At 30.0% G+C, this 5,966-nt stretch overlaps 2 non-coding genes across 2 annotated transcripts; both read right to left on the bottom strand.

Annotated features, from left to right (window-relative positions):
• Positions 1-312: 312 nt before the first annotated feature.
• On the bottom strand, positions 313-404 carry Trnak-uuu (transfer RNA lysine (anticodon UUU)). The gene is given in 2 exon segments: positions 313-348; positions 368-404. It is a non-coding gene; the product is annotated as a tRNA-Lys (tRNA).
• A 4,937-nt stretch (positions 405-5,341) lies between these two features.
• Trnak-uuu (transfer RNA lysine (anticodon UUU)) lies at positions 5,342-5,433 on the bottom strand. The gene is given in 2 exon segments: positions 5,342-5,377; positions 5,397-5,433. It is a non-coding gene; the product is annotated as a tRNA-Lys (tRNA).
• Between the last annotated feature and the right edge of the window lie 533 nt (positions 5,434-5,966).

The following is a 5,966-nucleotide window of genomic DNA, read 5'->3' as shown; positions in this document are numbered from 1 at the left end:
CGGAATATCATAATTTCTTATTTCAAACCGCCGGGCAGGTTTTAAGGTGGAGCGAATAGATTACTACGGGGCAAGTATTGCTAATGGCTGATTTCGAAGATTTACGTATTATGTAATTATTCATCTTCAGTAAGTAAGTTAATGAGTAATTCAAGAACATCATCTTAATACCAGTCAGGGAACAAAAATAAATCAAGATTTGTGACAATAATTTTGTATAATACTCATAACAAGTGTGTATTATTTTTATTTCACAATTAGTACAAGAATTTTGTATGTGATAATATATACAAACAAAATGAAAAAAATGTACGCCCAACGGGGGACTCGAACCCACGACCCTCAGATATCAGAGGTTCTTCAGCCTTAAAAGTCTGATGCTCTACCGACTGAGCTAGCCGGGCGCTTGATGGGTTACAGTGTCCTGTAATGTAAACCCTAACAATAACGCCGCCAAGATAAACCACGTGTGTACTTTGTGGCACTATTGTATAAACCTTAAATGTCATAAGGCAAGTTTAATGTTAGTCTTCGTTTATGATTACAGCTGTCATACTACATGTATTTTCAGGTAAAAGAATATGAAGTTTCATACGTTGATTGTTAAACACAATCTGTATATTTAAGAAATAATATGATACTAAGTTGTTTGCGAATTGTTATAATTAAAACAGTTATCAAAGTAACATATAGGCTTGCTAGCCATGTCTTTTTCTACATGTAGAGACAGTCGTCCATATATGTTCAACGAAATAAATGTCAATGTGATACTTCGAATAAACACACAATTCTTTCCCCTCCCCCCACCCCCATTTATCTTAGGTCATTAAATAACTGACTGTTTAAGTGTCGCTATTTGAAATAGCAATATATCAGTATTTTAGATATTCATTAAACAAATAAAATGTTTCTTTGAAGACTTAAATCAATTATTTCGTATTTCCCTGTTGGTAAATAAAAGACAATGCATTTATTTTCACCATGTTATGTTAACAGCTAGTCAGAACAGAAATGTGATGTATTTAATACTCGATTTCAGATGTGTACATCCTTGTGTGTTCAGTCAAATTGTCGGGGACAAAAAGAAATCGGATAATGACTTTACACACTCACTAATATCGCAATATTTTTTATTCTATTTGTCTAATCTGGAACGGTTGGTGTAAATAGTTTTTTTGTTATATTTAACAAGGCCAGATTATTTTATTGTGAAAAAAAATGTTTCAGATACTGTACGGGTATCTACAATTGTGTTTAATAGATTTAAGTGTTTCTTGTAGAATCATTATAAACTATTTCTTTAAAACAATAATAACAATAGCATTTTATGAAACCATAATAAATATTGTCAATACTTTTAAGTATATCCAACAAAAGTTTTGACATGGTATGAAAGTAAAATTAATAACGCAAAAAATGGTATGACAATACAATCTGTACATTTGTTCTCTTACACATACTGTGTCTTTGTTTTACACTTTTCTACTTAACCGACAGTAGTAAATTCAACCAATCAGAAAGTCAAGGCCAAATAAATGCATTTATATAGTAGGTTCAAATCTGTTAATGTTAGTAAATGAATCAAAACAGATTAGATTAATTTTCATCATGTTTTGTTAACAACATGAACAGGAATGTGATGTACGTTATTATATTATGACCTCTTTTGGACATATCTAAAACGGTTTATGATAATAACTGTTTGTTTTAGTTGTGTATATCTTACTAAGATGTCATTTATAAGATTATCGTACTGTGATAATAAAACTGTTTCAAATATACGTGTATCTATTAAAGAAATAAAATGTGTTATAATAAATATGTCTTGTATATTCAATCTTTGAAATCATTTGAATGTTGAACACTTTGTCTGACTGTATTTGTTTTTTTATTGTTTGAAACAGTGTCTTTCAAATTTGAAAGAACATGTTGGAAACGAAAAATAAAGGAAATTACATATAAAAATGATTATAGTCAATACAATGTGTCTCATTTGTCACATTGTGAACTGAGTTGTGATGCAAATATTGTTAACCTATGGTATCTTTAAGGTCTGCGCGTTACAAATCAATTTCTTTTAAAACCAAGTAAATATGTGTGTGTGTATGTTTGTTCAATCCCAATTTGGAGTACCTATTCCAGGAGAAGGACCTACCATCTGTGGACTTTTTCGAATCAGAAGACCTAAAATGGGTCCTCAGAAAATAAGTCGGACGAATGATTTCACACACTAACGTTATTATGTTATTACTTCTATCTGTGTTATCTTAAACGGCAGATGATACTAAATAATTGTTATTGTATTGCATAATTAACTACACTACCCTTAAGATTATCTTACGGTGATAAGAAACATGTTTCAGATATTGTTACAGAACTTCAGCATGGTTTATCTTAATCAAGTAGAGGCATCTATACATGACCTTTATTATTTATAGTGTATCTTGTAGACTCAATACTTGAAACTATTTTATTAAAACATATATTTTCTATTTAATAGAAATCAGATTGAAATAACTACACGCATTTGTATTTCATCTATAATATGTACTATATGTTCTTCTTAATATACTCAAGAAAAGTTTTGACGAGGCATTGTAGTTTTATGAATTATTAGAATACAGTTAAAGGTATCATTTTGTACAAGTGAGATAACTGGTTATTTTAGTGTCAATATAAATTTAGTCCAATATAAAGAATGTATAAAAGTATCATTGAATTTTAGTTAGATACTGGTCAACCCGCATTGCTCAATCGGTTAGGGCGCGGGACTTGTAATAACGATATTGTAGGTTCGATTTCCAGGGTGGCCAACCAACTAAAATTACCAATCAGTCTTTCCGACGCGACATTAGATCAAGGTCCCGTGTATGAGTGCTTAAACAATTGGCACGTTAACGAACCAGAATAAGTTTCTGGAATTTGGGCATCTTCCTGTATCTGTATCTTGTACTTTTCTCTAAAATATTAAATGACTTATTCTTTTCTGGTGGACTCGCCCACAAAGGCAACCAGTGGCGAGTATAGATCAACTCGAATATACAAAATGTAGATACTGGATTGCAATAGACCAAAGTAGAGAAAAATAAAAGTTTTTAGGAAAGCACAAAACGGAATAATAATAATAATAATAATGTCTATAATAATAATAATAATAATAATAATAATGTATATAATAATAATAATAATAATACTAATAATAATAATAATAATAATAATAAAAATAATAATAATAATAATTAAAAAATGTGCAAGCTTTGTTTGATACCTTGTTCATAGACAGTACTGGAACGTGCAAGCTACTATCCATGCCCCTAGCAACGGTTTAAGTTATATCTGAAACGTGGACAAGAAAAAAAGACACCCTACACGAAACGTTCAATGTTTACTTTCAGATATATAAATAATGCATTTGTAAACTTTGCAACTGTTACTTTTGTTTTCTTTGTACTGTACTGTATTGTAGCTCCAGAGAAAATCTGTAGGAAAGAAGATTTTACTTTCTGTTAACACTATAAGCATAAAAAAATCTGTATGAGCCTTGAGGCGTCGTTTTACCGTTATAAACGATTCCTAAATTCTATGAGGTATTATGTCGGATCAACAATTCAAATACTAAGAACCGTTGGTTTAAATATGGATATTCAATTAATCGGAAATACTTTCAGGAATTTACAATAAAAGTTTAAGTTAATAAAGTATCAATCTATAAAAATTAATATGACCAATTAGCTTTTCCTCGAACTGAGCTGTGACAATAGCGTGTTAACCCTTGGAATAAGAAAAGATGATTTTAATAAAGTAACGTTGCTGAAATTTATCGCATTTGGATAAGATCCAGTCATTCAAACCTCATAGTTCGCTCTGTTAAGTATTAGCATTTAGGTAGAAGATAGATATTTTCTCGTTTTCAGTGAATCTTTTCTTTTCAGGGTCGGATAACATTTATCATTACTAATCATTTTAAATACTCATGTGCTTTCAGTAAAACACATATAATGTAAAGATAAATAATCAAGCTCAAACAGTAAACGGGGACAATGATCATTAAGTTTTAAACTGCAACTATTAGTAACAAAGATAAATTGTGATTTGAGTGATGATTTCTAATGTGATAAGTGGGTTGTCACTGGTCATCTTGCTTTTGCATACAGTTATGTACGATTCATATAGATGATCAGCAAAAGTTTTTTTCCCAAAATATAAATGAAAATTTGCTTTTATCTTACCTCATCTGATCAAGACAAATAAATTTACAATTTGTCTGATAATATATTTTAAATAATCTACTCAGGGAAGATATAAAGAACACAAACAATTTGAAGATGAATAATCAAATAGAAAATCAGTGTACAGTTATTGTCTCTTGGGGACAAATTTATCATTTACATTTGATACACAGTTTTAAATAGACGTATATTATCTTTCTATACTGAATGATAAATAGAATGTTTCCCATATTTATCCTTTTGAATTGTATTGAATACATATATTATATAGTTCTTATTCGTGCAAAATGTACTGTTTCCGATCCTCATAGGAGTTATTACGTTATGAAAACATACGGTTGTGCTAAAAGATAACTTCCACATTGCATTATTTCTTATTAACAGTGTAAGTCAAATAAAGTATAACATTTTTAACCAATGGTTGTTTATTTACACATTCGTTTAATCTCCCTTATTTCCAATATTTTAATCTTATTTTGTTTAAAAATTGAAGAAAAAAAACAAATAAAATACATAATATACGAATATACATGTATGTTAAACTTTGAGAAGAATTTAGAATACAAATTTGATAAAAACATTTATTATAAAACATTTGATTGCAAATGTATTCGAGATATGCGGTCATATTGGAGTTACTTGATGAAGAGTGTCTTTACTTGAATATAATACGACAGCATTAATTCTAAATTGACTGATTTTCTTGTTTTTCAAAGGTGGGATTTTAATTGAGTACTAGTAACTGCGGAATATCATATTTTTTTTATTTCCAACCGCCGGGCAGGTTTTAAGGCGGAGCGAATATATTATTACGGGGCAGTAATTTCTAATGGCTGATTTCGGAGATTAACTTATTACATAATTATTCATATTCAATAAATAAGTTAATAGGTAATTCAAAAACATTACCTTAATACCAATAAGGGAACAAAATAATAATGTTTGTGATAATAATTTTGGATATTACTCGTAACAAGTGACTGTTTTTTGTTTGTTGTTTTTTTGTTTTTGTTATTGTTTTTTTTGTTGTTGTTGTTTTTTTTTTTATTTCATAGTTTAAGAGTGAATTTTGTTTTGTATATGATATATACAAACAATAAGAAAAAAATGTACGCCCAACGGGGGACTCGAACCCACGACCCTCAGATATCAGAGGTTCTTCAGCCTTAAAAGTCTGATGCTCTACCGACTGAGCTAGCCGGGCGCTTGAATTATCACTGAATCCTGTAATGTAAACCCTACCAATAATGTCGCCAAGATAATCCGATAACCACGTGTGTCCTTTGTGACACTATTGTATAAACCTTAAATGTCATGAGGCAAATTTAAACGCAATCTGTATATTTTAGAATTAATATGATACTAAGTTGTTATAATAATTAAAACAGTTATCAAAGTAGCATATAGGCTTGCGAATGCGCTAAAACTTTCCGTAGGTTTCAAATTTCACAAGAAATCGCCAACAAATACTACAGTATCATGCAAATCTTTCAAAAAATATAAAGAAAGGAAAACTGATTCACTATACTTTCAGCATTGGTTTGTTGTTACCACAGTGTCTACTTTAACTAACTCCCTCGCTAACGAGAGAACACAAACTCGCGTTCGAGGAAAATGTGAATTATAAGAATATAATATCATGCTTTCTAGTTTGAGCAATTAAACGTAGGCCTATAAACTTTAAGCTCGTAAATACAGATTTGATTTTCCGTCTCACAATTCAACAAAATGTCCAGA

This window comes from Ruditapes philippinarum, unplaced genomic scaffold (assembly GCF_026571515.1).
Source record: "Ruditapes philippinarum isolate M1 unplaced genomic scaffold, ASM2657151v2 ctg4724_1_1_1_1, whole genome shotgun sequence".
In the NCBI taxonomy this organism is placed as follows: domain Eukaryota; kingdom Metazoa; phylum Mollusca; class Bivalvia; order Venerida; family Veneridae; genus Ruditapes; species Ruditapes philippinarum.
This window is presented reverse-complemented; position numbering and strand designations above follow the sequence as displayed.